The 19,954-nt window shown below is 41.6% G+C and overlaps 1 long non-coding RNA gene across 15 annotated transcripts in view; it reads left to right on the top strand.

The window, feature by feature from the left end:
- LOC142603322 (uncharacterized) overlaps window positions 1-19,954 on the top strand; it is an 89,428-nt gene that overhangs the window by 68,038 nt on the left and 1,436 nt on the right. For 7 of the 15 annotated variants that reach the window (XR_012837228.1, XR_012837223.1, XR_012837226.1 and 4 more), the window contains 3 exons: window positions 8,737-10,183; window positions 11,189-13,684; window positions 14,437-19,321. This is a non-coding gene — a long non-coding RNA (uncharacterized LOC142603322). The remainder of the gene's footprint in view (window positions 1-8,736; window positions 10,184-11,188; window positions 13,685-14,436; window positions 19,322-19,954) is intronic. The other 8 variants (XR_012837232.1, XR_012837229.1, XR_012837227.1 and 5 more) reach the window with 8 other exon arrangements.

Here is a 19,954-nt window from a genome sequence, read left to right as displayed (position 1 = left end):
TATGGCAATGGGTAGCACATACGAATACTTATGGCGACATATAAATAAGCAAACAAAAGCAATTACTAAAGGCATTTAAATGTTATGCTCTCTGTACCATCCTTTCAACCCAGGTTTTTGTGTGTTGTTTTTTTTTTTGTTGTTGTTTGGTTGGTTGGTTTTGGGTTTTTTTTTGGTGCTTTAGATGTAACTGCTTACCCAGGAACAAATAGCAGAAAGGCTTTCATAGTTCTTTAACATAAATTGTGTGAGCTGGAGACTAGTCCCACTGCAGCTACTTTGAGATTTGCCATTGGTTTCAGTAGAACAAGAACCAGATCAGGGAGGCATCCTTCCTCCGCATGTGGCAGCCATGGCATAATAACATAAACATAACAATATGTGGCTCACTGTACAACTTACATCAATATGTGGTTTAAATATGTGTAGCATAATGTTTATATTTTTTTTTTTTAATTCACTTTTATGTGAGCCTAATACAGCCAGCCTCATAAAGCTCACTCTTGCACCAGATTAAAGCGATGTCTTTGTAGCATTTACTGGTTGTTCATAAATCACGGTGGCACTTTGTTACTGTCCACAAGCTGGTTTTCATGCTAAAGGTTTCAATCATTAATACGTACAATATTATCTCAGGCATAGTTTTAGTCCTAGAGAAATTACACCGAGAAGCGCTTTTGCTCGTCTGGCATTCGTGGAAAATGCGTGTGTACGGCGTGCCATTTGAAAGCTGATACACACGATACCATTAGCTGCTGTACTAACCAGCACTGTAACTAAATATACAGAAAATTCTCCTGTGTATTTATGCAACACAGGAAAAGTACCGATCATGCCAGTTTTCACATTCCCAGTGTTTACCTCCGACATCTATTTCTGCTCAATTCAAGGTTTTCTGGGCATCAAGCACTTAGATTTCAGGTACAGAAGTGCCTTGATTTGTCAGACCTTACAGGTTTCCAGCTTTGCTTGTTAAGACTAACAATTCCTAAATCCTATTCGGTTGACTCTGAAAACTGTATTCGGGAGGCGTTCAGTGATCCCGCATTCAAATGGTTAATTTGCACTATGTTCTGTTAAAGAAAAGGAAAACTGTCACCCTGTCATTTTAGAGTCTGACACTAAGCTTGTCAAAAGAGACAGCTGTTAAACTGAATTACTGTTGACATGCAGAGAAACGGCCCTTGCCAGATGTAAAGGACATCTGCGGCAATGAAGTGGTACAGGGTGGCTTTTAAAATGTGGTCATACTGGTATTTGAATAGAGCGTCTATGGCATTAAAACGTGGCCTTGACTCAGACAGTTTAAGGCAGCGAACCAGAGCCAATGAGAAGCACAAAGAAGTGCTGATCTGTTGCTGTATCCATAACTTATGCATGAATATGAAAACAGCGCAGTGTCAAAGCTATTAAGCTCTTATCTTGTATCCGGGAGGATGTGGGTTTAAAACACAGTAGGAAATATTTCGTATTTCTGGGTCCTTGAATGTGCGGGTAGGTGAGGTGTAAATTCATAAGGTGGATTAGGCAGGGAATGAATAGGAATAAGTCTTCTTGTCTTCAGCGAACAACTGCTCAGACAAGAATTGCAAAGGGCTTTAAGCTTAGGAAGTGAGGGCTGGATGTGCCTCGCCGCTGTCGCCGATAAGGCTGCCGGCGTGCAGAGCGCGTGGGTGGGTGCTGGGGAGGTTGTCCTTCAGAGAGGGGAGCAAATGAAAATGGAAATAGCTGCACAGAGAGGCCTGTAAAATTTTGTCTGTGTATCTTAATGTGATTTTTCACAAAAAAAGTCGGAATACCGAATTAATTTCGTAAGAAAATGTAGATATTATGAATGTTTTATAATTTAGCGATTGAACCAACAGTAGGGAATTCTGCACATTATATAAGTGTGAGAGTCTTTGATTTGCATGGTTTTAGGGTAGGAATAAAGCTGTTTTGGAAAAAAATGTATCAGTTAAGCAGTTTTGCTAAATGTATGAAAAATGGAATGTTATGAGATGAAGCATGTATTCATTACGAAATGAAATTGATGTTTGAAGCTAAAAAAAATATTCAAGCCAAACATAATTTTGAATATGTTAGCAGATCATATCTTGATTTATTTGTATGTTTAGTGGTGGCAGAAACCAAAGAGTTTGCCATCTGTGGGGAAGAAGGCAAATGATATTTCTAAATCATATAGGCTAACCTGCTCCTTTCTGCAGGAAAGCAACAACAGCAGCAACAATAATTTGCTCTAGGCAGCAAAAATGCTGGGAGAGATGGGTGTGAGAGGTGTTTTCTTCTTTGTAAGAGCAAAGTTTGCTTTCCAAGCACCTAGATTTCTCTATGCAGAAGGGCTGATGTCAGTTGAGGTGGACTCGTTCCCTTATGCTTCCTCTAAGGGTGATGGAAAGACCAGGGCTTGTTTAGGTCTTGAGATGATTTGAGCTGGTGCTCTGCGTTGCTCCAAGAGCATCGCTTTACCACGGAGAGCATTTGGCATCCTGTGCTGCCCAAACTGCGTTGCTACCGTCGCCCACCACCGTGATGCCAAGGGGTGGATGATCTGTGCTTGTGGTCCAGCTGGATGGCCTCCAGATTGCTGAAGAGATGAAGGGTAGTGTGTGATTTATGGAGGTGACTCTACACAGCGTGGAGGGCCGCTGGGTAGTGCTGCTGCCAAATCTGACCAACGGGCCACCTGCACGTGTAACCAGCGGTGCTCCCACCGATCCATATGGCCGTGGTTGGCTGGGTCACAGCAGAAGGCGGTTTTACAAGTACAAATATCTGTGATCTAACACAGCCCATCCTGAAATCACATTTATCAACAGCTGCCAGAGGTCTGCCAGGTACGAGGGAGGCAGTAAGTAGTGTCAGCATTTAACCACTGTGGCACGTGCAGCAAGCAGCGAGTAGCTGTCGTGTTTGTGCAATCTCCAGGAGCCAGGGACGTGTTTTGTCCCGGTCTCTTCTGGGACGCTTTTAAGAGGAGCAGTCAGGATGACTGTGCTCCCCTGGGGTCGGAACACATGGCTACATTTTGGATTTTAGGATGCTGGTGGGACAGTTGGTTCTTCAAGAAGAACCTTTTTTTATGGGGACACACAGTAGCTGCTTGACAGCAATTCAAAGGCAACCTAATGCCAGCTAGCACCTGGCTAGCTCTGTCCAGTGTGTGCTGCAAGCCATGCGTGTGAGGAGAACCTTGTTGATGATACAGCCACATTCATGGCGGCATTGTCAGATGGCTCATTGCTCACCCAGTGGGGTTTGGTAAGATCTCAGTGACAAATACAGGAAAGGAAATGTAAATAAAAATGTTTAATTAAAGAAATTTTGAATGGTAGTTACCTAGCAGGGCCACCACTATCTCATGTGTGTGTCCCGGGGACCACTGAAACCCACGGGACACCGTCCAGGAGCTTCCAGCCTGGTGGAGGAAGGGCAAGGCAGAGCTAGGAGGAAATTGCTTTACAGTGATTTTCTGCCTTCCCGCTCGGCTGCTGTCCGTGCGGTTGTCTGTGCTGACCCAGCAGCATCAGTACTGAAGTGTCCGCAAAGACAGCGCCGATTCACAACCATCCCGTGGCTGTGCTGGGACGGGGCTTGGGCGGTCGCCTTCACCCTGCCCATCTTACACGAGTTATTTGGGCAAAACATCAAATACCTCTTCAGAAGAACGTTATAGGCTGCAATAAAAAAGGCTGAAATCTCAGTATCTGCCCTTCCCTGAGTAGGTAAGGCTGCAGCTCAGTGTCGGAGGTTTTATCCAGTGCAGACTCACCTATTTGCAGAAGTTTAACTATGCTGTAATTATTAACTTTTTACAAACAAGGACAAGGTGGAACATTTAAATAAACAGGAAGAAGCTTATTATCAGATGGCAGATTTTTCTGATAGGTCTTATAATATCATCATTAGTTTATTAAAGCTTTCCGTGAAAAATCTCTTTCTCCTAATCTAAGCTCTTTCATATAGCTTCTGATTTTGATTGACACCAAAATAAAATAACTAACCTATAAATTATAATGTATGATTTAAATGATGTATAAATGCATTATTTGTAAGGCATTGCAAGGATCATCAGTGTGCAACATAAGCAATTTTAAGAAAATAAAAAATATTTTACCAAGATAATAATAAGGCAGAATGCAGCTCTTTTTGTGAATATTCTCACCGCACACTTATATTAATTGTAATAATCAAACAAACCTGGAGAAAAGCCCTATGTCAACAGCCATTTGAACTTCATCGTGCAATCAGTCCCGGGTCAAAAATTTAAATCTATAGTTTGTCTCAGACACGCAAATTTCTGTCATTGAAGTCACCCCCAAATTCAGGTTTGTAAATATGTTCCTACTCACCTGTGTGTTGATGTTGGAAAGGCGTCTTTCTCCTTCCATTCAAGCCAAGAAATGAAATTTTCTGGGGTTTGTGTGTTGACTGGGTGATGCTCTCCGCCTGCTGTGTCCTGACACAGCGAGCAGGGCTGAATTACTCCAGCTGAAGATCTACCCCCCAAGCTTTAGTTTCCCATTTCAGTGTCACAGCCAGCCTGGGAACTAGGTCACTGACAAACAGAAAATAATGCACAATGGCTTGCTATAATCCATCCGTTTGTTTGGAAAACCGCGCGATCTCCAGGCAGGGAAAGGAATCCTTGCTACTTTTTAAACACCGTATTTCAAATTGGGGTTTCTAAATAGCCTGATAACTGTTCATTACTGTAAGAAGGATCTTACATGAGTGGACGTTATTCTACCCAACGTCAGTGCCGTGGGCTCAGAGTTTGCTCGGTAAGGCCATCTCATCGCATTAGTGCTTGGTGAGTACCATTAATGTGCTTCAAATTTGACTGTAGAAGTCCCGTAGTGGAAGATGTGGCTCTTGCCCCTAGAGGTTTGCAGTGTAAAATGAGTTAATAGCACATTTCGGGTTAGATCTGAGTGCATATTATAAATGACTAATTTATTTCTTGAATTTAACATTCCCCCCTGTTCACACTGGGATTTCTATTAATGTTTTCCTGCATAAAGGTTTTTTTTTTTCCTTTCTTTTTCTCTAGTGGTATGAATGGGAGAAATATATATTTGCAAACCAAGGTGGTTGTTACCCTTCCTTGCTTGGATGTTCATGGCACGTTTCTGGCAAAAAATCTAAACTTCAGTTTCCAAGGCTGTGGACAGCAAAGGGCATGTCTTGCAGAGATAAAATGACACCGATGCAAATAAATATCCTCACAGCATGATGGGAACCCTTCTCAGTGTTGAAAACCATCAAGGTATGCATGTATGCTCCATGTGCGATCAAAATCCGAGGCAACGTTTACTCTGGATTTATACAGTTTAACACTGCAGGGAGTTTGGGATCTTTGTAAACTATAACTCTGCCATCTCCTAAATATTTTTAGTGGTGCAAAATCTTTTGTGATCCAAGCTAGTTTGCAGTGTGACTAGTCTCAAGGTAAGGTCATGGGGAATGACATGGTTTCTTCAGTGTAGTATTCCCCTGTGTGTAATTCTTGAAGGGCAGCTGCAAACTTACTCTTTGCTGACTGGCTTGGTAAACCACGTTCTGCGTAAATATATTGATATATACCCGATATGACTTAAACTAAAGAAGAACCAGACGTGCTAGGGAGGAAGATGGCTTCATTTTTGTTTCTGCACTGAGCGTGTTTCTTCTTCCAATGTCTTTTTCACTAGAATTTAATATTTTTGGAAGCAATGTAGAGAGCCAGGCAATATCTTTATACCTGGCCCATGCCCATAAAAGTATTTTAAAATTAATTTCATGGGTACAACCAACTTCTCCAAATATCAGCTTTTTCTCTTTTTAACCATAAATGTAGGTATTCTACTCTTCCTGCTTTGTTTTCTTTTTAGAAATGCTGTTTATTACACCGAACTGAGTGACCCTGCACTGACTAGGATTTTTCTCTAAATTAAATGGAAAAGCCATTTTTTGCACTATGTTGTCTCATGTAATCAGCTATCATCTTGTTACAGGTTATTTAATTTCCAACAGAGGAACAGAGTTTTGATTATTTTCGCTTTTTCTATGGGCACTTTTCATATTTTATAAAGCTGTAGGTATAGGTAAAGATGAGGAAAGAGGAGTGCAGGTATTGGTAGTACTCACTGAGTAGCTGATTTGCAGATATGGGAGTCCCCTGGGGCTGACTTGCAACCAGATGACCAACACGCTTCACATGTTATTTATTCATCTGGCTACTTAGCACTTTTCATTGTTTCTCTTATATGAATTAATTTACCTTATAAAGCACTCCTTGCGATAATCAATGACTCATTACCCTGAAAACCTGCGGGAAAGATTAATTAAATGAAAAGTGCACAAGAGGAATGTTCAACTTTTGTATTTCTAGTGACCCAGATGTTTAGTGTTTGCTTTATGCCGAATTCTCATAAGTTACAGGAGAGATTTTTACCTTGAGCCACAGGGAGTTCAGATGGCTTAGAACGCGGTGATATTTCCTAGACATACCAAATCCAGTTCATTTATCATCAATATCCACAGGAAATAATAATCTGTTTATACATCACATTTCTCTGAGCTCTGCGAGGTTCTTGTTACGAATTCCTTCCAGCTGCTTTTCTCATTCCCATAGAAGAATTGCATGTGAAGGGTTACCGCTTACCCGTCAGTTACTCTAACAATTATTGACTGATAACCACTGGTAATCCCAACTCTCTGACAATCTTTGATAAGGGTTTTGTGTAGTTATCACGCTCTAAAATGTCGCCTCACCCGCAAAGGTCTTGAACTTCAGGTTGGGTAGCTGACACAGCCACCTTTTCTGGATCCTTGAATAGAAAGAGGTTAATAATATGGAACATGGAGCTTTTACAGCTGTAGAAATGTTGTGTAAAACTGAGCGTCGGTGTGAAACTCCAGCTTTCTGCCCCACGGGAGTGATTCCGTCCTGTTACCTTTGCTGAAGTGATGCCTGCCAGTCAGCTGCAGCTCGGCAGACAGCACTGGAGATTTCTTTTATTCTGTACGATGATTTTTGGAGAAAGTAAGTTAAATAAAGCCATAAATTAAAGCAATTAGAACAAGGTTAGGGGGGAAAGAAAAAAAAAAAAGCTATGGCTAAGCTCATTTCCTCGACTTCCTTTGCACTGCTGGTTTCGCAGTACGCCAGCTTTCAGTTCTGGTTTGTTCCCCCTCGAATCGCTGTTCACCTCTATTAGTTTCCTTGAATTTATTGTAGATTTATGTTTTCTTTAAGATCAGTAAGTACCTGCGTTCAGGCAGACCTGTGCCACAGCAGAGCAGATGAGCTGCTCCCATTCCAGTTTAGCAAGTGATCAAATGCAAGCCTGGGAGATTTCCCATCCAGGGAAGGGGCAAGCCAGACACCCCAACAATAATTACTTTACTTGTAAAGTAATCTGGGAAAAGAGGCAGAATAAGAAAGAGAGGAATAAATTCTCTATTCAGTTTTAAGGCAGCAAGAATGTAAGTCAATTTAGCTCAGTATGTTAATTAAAATGTCCAAATAGCTGTAAAGTGTAATAATAGAGAGGATGAATTCTTTGAAGTGTAGGTGACCAACAGAAATATGGATGAATACGTGACACTGCCTCTACTTTTGGTTGTCAGCTAATAAATTGCATTAAAAATGGTGATAATGCATTAAAGATTTTTGCAATACCTTGTTCTCAACTGCAAGCAGTTGTAACTGCTGTAGGGATGTTGTACCGTGCTGTAGGACAGGGAAGGTGGTACTGTGAAGGTAAGTTTGGGAAAAAGAAGATTTCAATCCCAAATGGATGCAACCTGAGATATAAATGTGTGTCTTAACCCCTAACTATGGGGGTTTAGGGAGAAAACAAACTAAATGGTATTAGTACTGTACTGAATCTACCTGTTCTGTGAATCAAAAGCTGGGTATTTTCCTCACTCCTGTGTAATTTTATTGAAGTAAAATTGTAGAAAGCTTTTGCCTTAATGTTTTGGCCCAATCTTTTCAGTGCTTCGGAGGATTGATTTAGGTGGCATAGCTGACTTTCAGGCTAGTTTCTCCCTCACCAGCCTTTACAATTCAGTGGGACTGATGGATTATAGCACTTTGGAAATCAGGCCCTAAATTCTGATGTCTACAAAACATAAAAGAGGTTGAATTGTGTATATTTTGCCCTCAACCTACACTATATTCCTTGAAGACAATAGCAAAAAAAAAATCATATAAAATTGTCTCTTTATTTGGAGGTACTTTAATATTAGAGGAGACTTGCTTCCAGCTAAGAAAACATTTGTTACAGAACTAAAAATGTTTGATATGCTGTTGTATCAGATAAACTTTGTTAGTGCACAGTAGCACAGCGCTGATAATTTAAGAACTCACAGGATTTTCAGCAGTAAAAGATCCCCAATGAGTGCTAAGCTCAGTGGGAAAATGCAGTGCATAAATCTGCTGCAAGAGGGGTGGAACAGGAGGGGAGCAGTTCTGCACTCAGTTTGGGGAACCCCAAACCACCGTTGAAGCACGTTAGAGAGAATCAAAAGCGAAGAGATGATATCTTGGGGCATAAATGTTAATTTCAATGAATTTTCATGTTAAATATAATGTCGGGCGAGACCCCATCTGGAAATCCTCAACTCACTGGAGACTCCTGCTGTCGTTTGGCATAGGGGGAGATAATCTGTTCTGGTGGAGGAATCAGCCTCTAAATGCTGCATAGTCCCAAAGTATATTCTGAAATACATTGTGGTGCATCGCAGTTGAGAGAATTGGTCACTGGAGGGATCAAAAAAGATGGAGAAAGGCCCAGGCACGAAAAGCACGGCCCAAGTTGATGGATAAACTGGTTTCATGTGATGGGATGAAGAACATCAACTGGTAAAGAAGAACCGGTGCTGAAGATGAAGGGTTGTCGCATCCAGAGTCAGCCAGCCCTGGATGATTTCAGGAGTAATTATGAAGTTGAATCTGGGAGGTGCCGGAGAGGGAACAGCAAAGTCACCCGAGAAAGGCAGCAGAGGAATTTGACAACAAACTCTAGCGAGAAAATACAGTGCCATGAAGGGGGAGGACACTCGGGCACCTGTTGTGACAGCTGTGACTAAGCATACAATGACCAGATCAGGGTGAATAACGAGAGAATCTGCTCATTTAAGAGTGTATATACAAACCCAGCAGGGACATGAAACTGTTTTGCTTTGTTTTACTGATAATGTGTTATTGGAGTCATGTCTCTGACTGTGTCCTAGAGTGGGTTCAAAACAATTACTTATATAACACAGGATATATTTAAGTCAGGGAGGAGTGGGGAGGGAGAAATATGTGTATCTCAATTTCTGGTTCATAAGCAAAATGAAATTATGTTTTTCTGAATGGATTTATTGATTTCTGTTTTTCCAACACAGGGATATACATCTCAAAGGCTGGATGCCCCTTGCAAAATCCGAACTGCAAAATAATTGGTGAATCAGATTAAATCCTGTATACATCTCTGGCCAGCGGCTGGTTCATACCCTAACCTGAACTGCATTAGTCTAAAAAGTTAACTCCTTTAAAATATGCTCAGTTGGAGTCGTGTCCGGAAGTTGGAGCCCATCTCTGGATGGCTCCAGCCTGGTCCGTGGTGGCTGGGGCTGGCTGCTGGCCAGGGCAGAGAGGCAGTCTCTGGAGCAGCCCCTGGCATGCCCTCTTCTTGCAATGCTCTGCTTTAGAAGTAGGCAGGCATCTTCTGGATCAGCTTTGGGGTTAAAGAGCCTGATTTTGAAGTGGCAAATGCACAGCTCTAGCAAAATTTCATCCGTATGTGAAAGAAAATTGCATTTGCTCCTCACTTACAGAACAGAGTAATATGCAGAACAACATCAGGGAAAACAAAAGGAAAAATAAAACTCAGCAGAGCAGTTCTTTGGGCACCAAGAAATAGCATGGTCTGATGCAACTGCCCGCACTGCAAACCTGATTCACAACTAATGGCATTCTATGCGAGGATAACCACTGCTACTTTCATTTAAAATGAAAACCATATTGAGAAACTTTGAATACGAAGACAAGATTTGTGGAATGTAAATACCTGGTGGGTGCAGCCAACCAGCACAAAATATATGTAGAGGGAGTTGGAGCTCAGTCCCTACTAGAGTGCACCGTGCTTACAGATCATCATGTACAAGGAATAAATTACAGCAGGGTTTGTCAACTAATTTGGTGGAGGTATGAATTCTTTATCTATTAATCAATGTAGGGAAGCATGAAGCACCTATAAACCATTCATCTCACTTTAGCTTCTTGTTTAAATTTAATTAGAGTTGTTCTGATCTGATTGGAAAAAATGGAGGTACCTTTGAATATAGAGGTGTCAGATGGAGTATCTTGGATAGCACTTACTGCCATGAGATCCTCAGGGCAGTGGGTCAAGTAGTTTGGACATTTTTGCAAAATGAACAGCCATAAAAATTGCTTACAGGGTAAGACCCCTTGCTCACAAGTAAATAAAAAAGATTCTCACAGTGCCAGCACCTCACCGATGTGAATGAAGTTTGTAGCAGTGTGAATTACTTCATTTTTCCCTTATGCCTGCAGTGATTTTCCCCTCTTTCATCAGTTTCTCCATTCCCTTATTGTTATATATATGTACAAGGAGGATATTTAATAGGGAAACTTAATTTCTTCACCTTTTATCCTTATCCTAACTTTTTCTACTTCTGTCAGTGTTAAAAACATCGTTAACCGCAACAGGGACAAAGTCCGATCAATGTGGGGTTTGCTTCTTTTTTAAATCCCTCACAAAATTGTTTACCTTTTCGTACCATAATTTCCACGGGGATTATAGATAAGGCTGTAGCACCTATGCATAGTTATGGTATGTTGTATTCTGCACATGTAGTATGTGATGCAGATAGTTGCAGCTGCAAGCATAGAAAGCCCCAGTGGGTCACTTGCATTTCATTTCATTTTACTTTGTCTTTAAATCAGTGACATTTGCATCTTGTTTTTTATAAAAGAATTTTTTTAAATACTTTTTTTTAAAAATGAAAAGTCATTGCTAAGCCTTAGAGTCCTACATACCAGACTTGAAAACTGCAACTTCACTAAACCCCATGTGCTAAATGTGATATACATTGATGCATGCTTATTACGGATAAATATTGTTCTCTAGGTAGTGCCTAGAAATTTTAATTAATTTCAGATATGCCCTATTTTTGTCCACGTATGCAGATTTCAAATCTGTGCCTTCGTTGATTTTGACACCGTGCAATGATGTATCCGAGCTTTCAGATGTCTGGCTCTTAGAGTTGTGAAATGATAAAGCAAACAAACCCAACAGTTCCAGCCTTGTCAATCTAGTTCTCGGTGGACAGATGCCCCGGCACTAGAAAAGCATCATCCCTTGCAATACCTCTTGACAGTGTCTAAAAAAAGCCAGAGATCTTCTGGACGCAAAAGTAAGACTGGCTTCTCATCTCGAAATCGTGTTCATGTCCACGCTGAAGCTTCTGGGTGAGGCTGCGTGGGGAACCGAGCATAACCTCTGCGCCTGCTGTGCCTCATTTGTGCATGAGTAAGTGATTTCTGGTCTCTCAGATAATCAATCTAATCTGCTTCCAGAGCAAGTTGTCTCTGGACGGTGATGGATTAATGGGTGAAGGTCCAGGTTTGTGCATTGAGGTTTCTGGAATGAGCCGGGTTCCTTGTTAGAGTTGGTGGACTGCATCATTAATTAATTAAATGGTATCATTAACTATGGATTTAAATATTTTATTGGATGCTTATCCAGTGGGAATTGACTAAACTTTCTAAGAAAATGGGAGGTTTTGGGTTTACGTAGTCACACCAGCAGGGACAGCCCTATCCTGCCAGTATATGGCCGTGACTCTTGTACCCTTGAAGGCCACTGCTGGAGGTGCAGCACAGCTCTTCTCTCCAGCAAAGCAGGGGAGGGGAGGAGGCTTCAGGATGGTCTCCTGCCCACATAGTCAGTCCGGGTTCAGCTGAGCACCTGGGGACGTGCAGAGCTCCAACACAGCCCAGCCTGGTGAGGCAGAACCTGCCACAGAGCACAGCATCATCCTGAAAGTCTTGCGAGATGGGTTTAAAAACATGCAGAACTCGACGAATTCATCGTCCGGACAACTGGCTACGACTGAGAAAGGCGGTGAATAGTTTTGGTACAGATGAGGTTTTCTTTTGGCTAATGATTTGTTTTTCATGTCACACATGGTATCATGAGAAGTTGCAGCATTTGGACATTTTTAATGAATTCGTATTGCTTGCATATTAGTCGGAATATTTCCACTGCAGCAAACACCATAAACAGTTTCCACACCGGGGTATGTTATACTGCCACCAGAATTGGTTCTTCTGATGGTTCATTTCTTTTATGCTGAGAATTCAGGACCAATTCAGCTTGGTTTTATGCATCATTAGAGATTTACAATTACTTTGCTATAGTTTCTTTCTGGAAGCCTATCTCTCATGGTTAATGCTATGGGAGCCCTGTTGTGTAGAGGCTGGTATTAGCCACCTTATAGCAATAAAGCGTTTGAGAAGGATTTAGAATTATGAGTGGCTAAATTCTCTGTGCAGAGACTGTAATACTGTTATCCCTTGCTGAGCTTGGGTTGAAATGTTTTTTGTTTTTTTTTTTTCTTCTCCTCAAATTAGAAAAAAATGTTGTTTCTTCAAGAGGTTTTGAATCATTTACATATAATTTTTTGTTGAACTGCTGCAGTCAGAAATGAGGAATTGTGAGAAATTCCATTTGGATTTCATGATGCTTAAAATACATTTAGACTGTATTAGTATATAATGAAAAGAAGGCCTTCTCATTTTTTATATCACTTTTAAAAAGTGTAATCATTATTTGGGACTTTCTTTTGATATTTAGATTTTACTTGTGTTGCTGGAGTCAATAAATTTCACAATCTTTGCCTTTGGACAATAAGCAGCGGATCTGTATGTGTTATAATCCACATAATTCATGGTTTAGACAAATGTACTATTGCACTGAAACAAACACGATATGCAGGCCCGATCTAAAGGCCATTAAAATCAATGAAAAGATTTCAAATTAACTTTTATAGCCTTTAGATCAGGCTCTAAATGGGCAAATTACAGTTATGGAGTTTCCCATTTACATACCTGTGTGCTGCATTTAATATATTTTATGGAATTGAAATTACTTGGTACTCTTTTTCATGCTTTTTTAGGATAAGAATTTGCCAAGGGGATCAACAGCAGTTTTCCCAGGCTTCAGCACAAGGATTATATAGTCAATCCACAAATGACTCAAATCTTTGAAAAAAAAAAAAAGGGACATGGTTATCAGCGAGGCTTTGAGGACAGCAAGGACAGGAGCGCTATCTGGCTTATTCCATCAGAGATTCTCATTCCCTCTCATTAACATACTCAGGACATCAGCACCGGCCATCGGTCCGCGGGGAATCGCGTCAAACTTTTAAGGAAATGCGCCCAAGACCTAACCCCTGCATTATTTCGAATAGAGCACGTCAGATTTGTCTTGTGTGAGGTTAGAAGAAAGACTAGGGCATGGTAGCATAAGGGGAGAGATTCAAAGGTTGCAGGGAATTTTCAAATCCATTGTTATAACTCAGTAACCTTTCTTCTTTTACAGGGTTCTTCTTTTACAGGGTTCTTCAATCTCGCCGAGGATGCACAGAGCTGATCTCTACGTCTGTGACATCTGCTGCCACTGTAAGTGTGAAAAAGAGATGCCTCTACCTGCTATTTCTCAGTGCCCTATAATGAAAAACCCTTTTTGGGGCAGCACTGGAAATAAGCCATCATGATATCTGATTAAACCTCTTAGGAAACTGTCACTAATCACCTTCTCTGCTCTTGATGGAATCTATTTATGCATTATAAATATACTTACTATGTGTGTGTGCTCCATAAATCACATTCAGCCCTTGTTTATGATGTATAAGCATATTCTATAGAATACACACAAATACAGATGCCAAACTCCCACAGAGTTCATCACTGGAAAATGTTTGAAGGAACTGATCCTTAATATTTAATGAGAAAGATGCTATTTCCTTCCTCAGCTTTTATCTCTGGTTTGGCATAGTCATTAAATTTGTTGTTTCCTTGCAAGATTATATAATTTATGACCTAATTTTAGACTTTTGTGTAACCGTGCTAAAATACTCGTGGCGTATCCGAATTTCTTCATATGGAGTGTTCCAGCATTAGACACCAGCTAGAACATGACTGCTCAGCTATGAGCTTCCCATCAGTGAGGAGTTACAAGCATTAAAGGAAAACAGCCCGACAAGATTCAGATAGCATTACAGGATTATATTATGGGGTTTTTTTTCCCCCTGTAAAAAATATGATTTAGCAGGATTTCCAAAGCTCACCGTACGCAGGGGTTGGCAGGAATCCCCAGGTAATACAGTAATCACCCAGCAACTCCTGTTACTTAAAATATTTTCATGCAGCAGCTCCTGACTTTCAGACCGCTCTGGGACAAATTCATGCAGCCTTCATCACGGGGAGCGATGTACGGAGCTGGGGAAAGCAGGTGAAGAAGGACACTTAGTGCTCAAAAGTGACTGTCGGTCCCCTCGCCCTTTGGAAGAAACTGTTGGCTCTGCAGCACCGTTTGGTTTTTTTTGCTGCACAAGGTGTTGCCAGATAACTCCTAAACGAATTACGCTAAAGCTGCAGCCTCATTTTTTTTGTGTCTTCTGCACGTCCAGGGTAATTCGGCGGTGTCATAAGTGGTGCTATGAGTTTCAGGTATTTTGTCAATTTAAACCATATCGTTTGGGCCAGTCCTTCATCAAACTGCACATGTCGACTATTGCATTAATGCATTTTGAGAGCACTTTATTCTGGTGTTGAAGAGGGAAGAGGCTGGTGGCTGAGGACGAGGTTGGATGCTGACTTTGTGCCCGCAGCACACTTACGAGGCTTTGTAAAGGTGCACGTCTTCCTCTACCTGACCCCGAGGTAGGCGACACCAGAGCAGTAGGGACCACGTACGTGCAGCTGAACGCACCCCTCTAGCACAGCACCTTAATGCAGCGTACGGGGTGAGGTGGGTGCCTACCTGAAAGAAAGATAAACCTCATGAAAAAGTGACATTATTTCTTGGAATGAGAAAGATTGGAGAGTGTATCTGCTTGGCTTTAATGGAGCAGTTCCAGGAAAGCAGCAGTGACCAAAGTGTTTTCAGTATCACATAATTCAAGAGTAAAATCATAATTCCAATTACCATTTCAGCCGTTTCTGGCCTTGGGAAACCTATGCTAATATTTATTATTATATGATTGACCTATGATTTCTTCATCATTTACATTAGCAACTATGATATTCATAGTAACATCCTTTAAATCATATAAGCAGATGTCAACAGTGCATGATGAAGTCACATCCTGCAGATTTTTTATTTACTTGGTCCATTTTTTTTTCTGGTAAAATAACATTGTGAGATGCATAATCTCACCTCCACCAGGCCTCTAGGGGCATATATAATCACAGAATGCATTTTCTATAATCTCACAAAATGAGTCAATTCTATCTGAGGTACAAACAGTTATACAAAGTCAGTATTTCACTTCCATCACTGCCTGACATCATCTTCCACACAGTGCAAGAAAACATTTACTTACCTCTTTGACATGAATTGCCACAAAGCCTTTGGAACAAAAAAAATTGGGGAAAGCGAGGAATTAAAATGGAATAACTTGATTTAAAGAATTTAGCCCCTTTTCTGGGGGCAGCTTTGTCAGATGCTTTCTTATAATGTCCGGACTGGCCATAGACATCTCTAATCTCTGTTCTTCAGTGGAATCCCTATGCACAAATCAATCAGAGAATTGCCCGGAATATCCAAAGCTGGAAGCTGATCCTCTTTCTTAATCATCTAAATATTTTCTTTGCACACGTGAGCAATGTGTGAATTAAATGCTGTATGTATTTCCCAGGCAGCTTCCCGAGGCGCGTTGTTTCTGACGCTTTTCTGTGCAAAGCGCTGCAGAGCAGGCTTTTCCTGAAGTTAAATTCTTCTGAATTTACATTGCCTTAACGGGTTTAAACAGGTGCCAGGTTTAGGATGTTTCAGAGAGTTTTTGGATCATTTGGAGCAAATTTTTAGAGTTCATGGTCATTACAGGACCTGTCAGGCAGGTGGACTCTTTCCTACTCTCTGGGCATGTAGCCCTGAAAACGCCCTCTCATTTCTAGATGTATGGTGAGGTAAAAAGCTCAGAATAGTCCTAGATCACGTTTCTGAAGATTGGTGGGGTATCACATTTATTACCAGTTCCTGTAACGGTGCAGGTTACAGACATGGGACCAAACACCTGCAGTGAACCTCCTCAGGCAAAATTCTCCTTGGCTTCAATCGTGGTTTTTTCCGGAGCAGAGACCGCTGGCTGCACCCAGGGCGATCCGCCGGTTCCTGGCTTAAGAGGCACTTATAATCTACTGCTAAGAGACTTATTAGCAATGTACAAATGAATTTGAAGCAAGAGAAGCATTCTTCCTAGAAGAAATATATTTTTTTGTAAAATTAGTTTTGCTGACAGAAGTAATTGGGCTAACTGCTTGTGACTATGGATGTTATTTGTTGCCCCTTATCTTACCAAAGCAAAGGGTGCCAAATACTTTGAACTTTGTAAATAATTGTTTCCAAAGTGTGGATTTTTTTTTATTTTCTCTATATAAATTCTTTAGAGAAAAGCTGGCTTCTAATCCTTTCTCTTCCAAAGCTTTTACAGCTCAGCTTCTTCCCACTCTAGATATCTTTTATTTTCCCTCTTTCGGTTTTAATATTTCTTAGATATTATAAAAGTCTCTTTTAAGGGTAAATCTAGAGCTTTTGCTCAGATTGGAAAAGTCATTCCTAAAGCTTTAATAGATTGGAGAGAGAGAGAGAGAGAGGAAAAAAAAACCCCAAATTAACTTTATTTCAAACTGCCACAGATTCTGGGGCTGTGACGTGGAGACGAGCATCCAAGTGCCCGACTGGTGCCCGGAGCCGGGGTCCTGGCCATCGGTCTGGGTTTTTTTTCTTGCTCCAGATACCTGGCTGGTGCAAACAGCTGGTGGAGGGGTTGGTCCTGCACCGGTGGTTCATTCCTTCTGGGCTGGACAGGAGCCGGGAACTGCTCTGCCCTCTCTGTCCTACCACACTGGTGCTCACCATCCCCTCCTGTGCCCAGGAGAGGGGCACAGTTTTCTTGCAAACACAATTTTTCTTGGTTTTGTTTCACTTTTGCAACCACAGCAACAAATTTTAACCCAGAAACAGGACAGAAAGCTCTCCCAGAGTGTGCGTTATTGAAGCAGTGTCAGAAGCCGGCAGGAAATCCAGAGTTATTATTTGCATAAAAAGAAGCAAACTTGCGGATGTGGGAAAACTGAAACGCTGGAAAAGCAAGACATGACTTACTCCATCATCCTGGAAAGCTGAATGTGAATGTTCTTACTTATCTGTCTATCTGCTATCTATCTATCTATCTGTTTACTTATTTGGAGAAAAGACATAAATAATGAGAAAGGTACGTCTCTAACCGGAGCAGTTACCTTGCCTTGAGTTCTCAGAGGCGACAGGGATGGGTATGGTTTGGGTAGACGTGGATAGCCCAGAAAAATAAATGACAGTTTCACATGCTTGCATTGCCACTGGAGCAGGGCTGGGTGTTAAATCCCGGTTTTCAGCCTAAGGCAGTGACCTAAACCAGGGAGCAGCAAAGCCCAGGCATCCGTGGGGAACTTCTGGAGTCGCAGGAGCTTCTTAGCAGATCCCAAAGGAAGGATGCGTGTTGAGACACCTTATTGAATCAGTCTCAGACCAAGCACAGAAATACGTCATGGCCAACGTAGGGCTCGTCAGCCCTTCGTCTAGTCAAGATCCAGCTGCTGTTGAGGGATGCTGACTTCATGTCTCGTGTTTGTGCCGTGGTGCCTTTCCCCAGCTGTCCTCCAACGCTGAGGGAGAACGTAATTCCTGTTAATCCCAGCTGTGAGATTTACTTCTTGAGCCTTCAAGTAAGAACTTGATGGTAGGAGATTCCCGCTAAGACTGATCTTTCCTCCTTCCCCTCCTCCAAAGCCAGTGGTTTCAGGTCTTAGATGCCACCAGCAGCTCCACAGGTACTCAGTTGGTGGTTTGCTCCCTGACCCAGCTGAGGTGGGAAGAAATTTATAATTCCCAGCATTTTTTTTCGTTTAAAAAAAAAAAAAATTATGATTTTTAAGGCGGCACCTTAGAGCAGAGCCCAAATGGGAATGTTTGCATTTGATACCATCCATCAACGTCGAGACACCAAGGGAGCGGCTCCTCCGGCTCCTTGCATCGCGGTGGACAGAAGGAGCTGTCAGGGAGCCGCGTGCGGCCGCCGCATCGAGCCGGGCAGGAGCCATGCTGGCAGAGATCCCTTCCACAGAGGGGATTTCTGCACTGACAATTTTTGGCTCCTTTAGGTTACTTTGGAGCTGCGCAGAATTTGTAATGTTCTGCACTCACGGAGGGGCTGACAGGGAACTTAAATACAGATTGCAAAGATAGATCATCTCCCAACATCACTTTGTTTTCTGCTGCTCTAAAATCATTTTACTTGTTCCTGCAGCTCCTATAAAGCCAGAAGAGCTCTCTATATTTGCTTCCCGGATGCCTTTTCCTCCTCTGCTTACAACTATAAAAGCAGCTTTTCATGCTCCAAATGAGAGATAAATTGAAATCGCTGCTGAAGAAATAAAACACGAGGCTAATCAAATTGTAGCACAGGAAGCAGCCTTCAGCCAGTGCATTTTTTGAGAACTATTTTTAGAATATATTTTTATTTTGTCACTCCATATGGGAAGTCAAACCCATATGGTTTGGGAGAATGGAAGGTTGTGCTTTTATAGAGATCTCGCAAACCATCCCTGCTCAGCCACGTACTTAAACATGTGCTTAAATCCAATCATCTGCGATGGGACCGAAGCACTCGAACTCCTCGCTGACTGGGACCTCGGGCCCTGTCTGAGGTTGTAAGAGTATTGCTCCCTCCTGAGATGTAAAACCATTTTATATTCATTAAACTGGTCTCCAGTTAACTTGGCTTTTCTTAATTACGACATTTCTCATTCATACACCTTTCCTTTTTTTTTATTTTTTTCTTTTCTTTTCTTTTTCATTTCTTCATTTCTTCTCCGTTGTTCGGATGCCCTGATGAATGTGTTTGGTCCAGCACCAGCCAGGATGTGATGCTGAACATCCATACCTTCTCTCTCCTGCTTTTCACAGTAAACGTCACTGCCCTGCAAATATCAAGATTAATGTGGTACTGCGGCACCTTCTGAGTATGCTGATGAAGCAATAATTGACTAGAAAAGGTATTGTACTTCTGATAAACTAAATGTATAAAATTAGAAGTATGCCCTCAGTGTTAATGCATCAGAATATCCATTTTACTTGTGCTTTAGGTTGTTCCATGAGACTTCACCAATAATTATGTTTCTTTTAAGGAATTTTGTGGGATGGTTAAAAACATCTACAGAAAGTTTCTAACCATGTAAATTCCAGAGGATCATTTTATGAATATTTTCTATTGTAATCTTGGACTTTCTTCCCTGTGCGGTTTCTCAGAAGTCAAAGTTCAAAAAACCCAAATTTAAACCATGTGTTATTTATTACAAATTCAAAGGCAAAATTTACCTGAGCTTGTGTTCCTTGTGCTCCCAACTCTGGTGCTGACTGCGGTATCGAGGTACCATTTCTACAAGCAATTAGGGATGCCCCTAAAGCAGTGGCACATATGATAACAGTCATGGGGGGAACCTGAGTTTTTCAGTCTTACCAAGTCCTCAGAGGTATGGGTGTCCAGATCAGCTTGTTGGCTGCTGAATGCCCAAATCTATCATTAAAAATTATTTTTGAAACTCAAAGAGCTCCATAGGCAGGCTGCCGCTGCCTGGGTTCCCCCCAAGCTGGCAGGCAGAGAAAGCCACGCAGCGTTGTGTGGCAGG

This window comes from Balearica regulorum, chromosome 11, assembly GCF_011004875.1.
Source record: "Balearica regulorum gibbericeps isolate bBalReg1 chromosome 11, bBalReg1.pri, whole genome shotgun sequence".
NCBI classification, from domain to species: Eukaryota; Metazoa; Chordata; class Aves; order Gruiformes; family Gruidae; genus Balearica; species Balearica regulorum.
The sequence above is the reverse complement of the archived record's forward strand: the minus strand, read 5'-3'. Positions and strand labels throughout refer to the sequence as shown.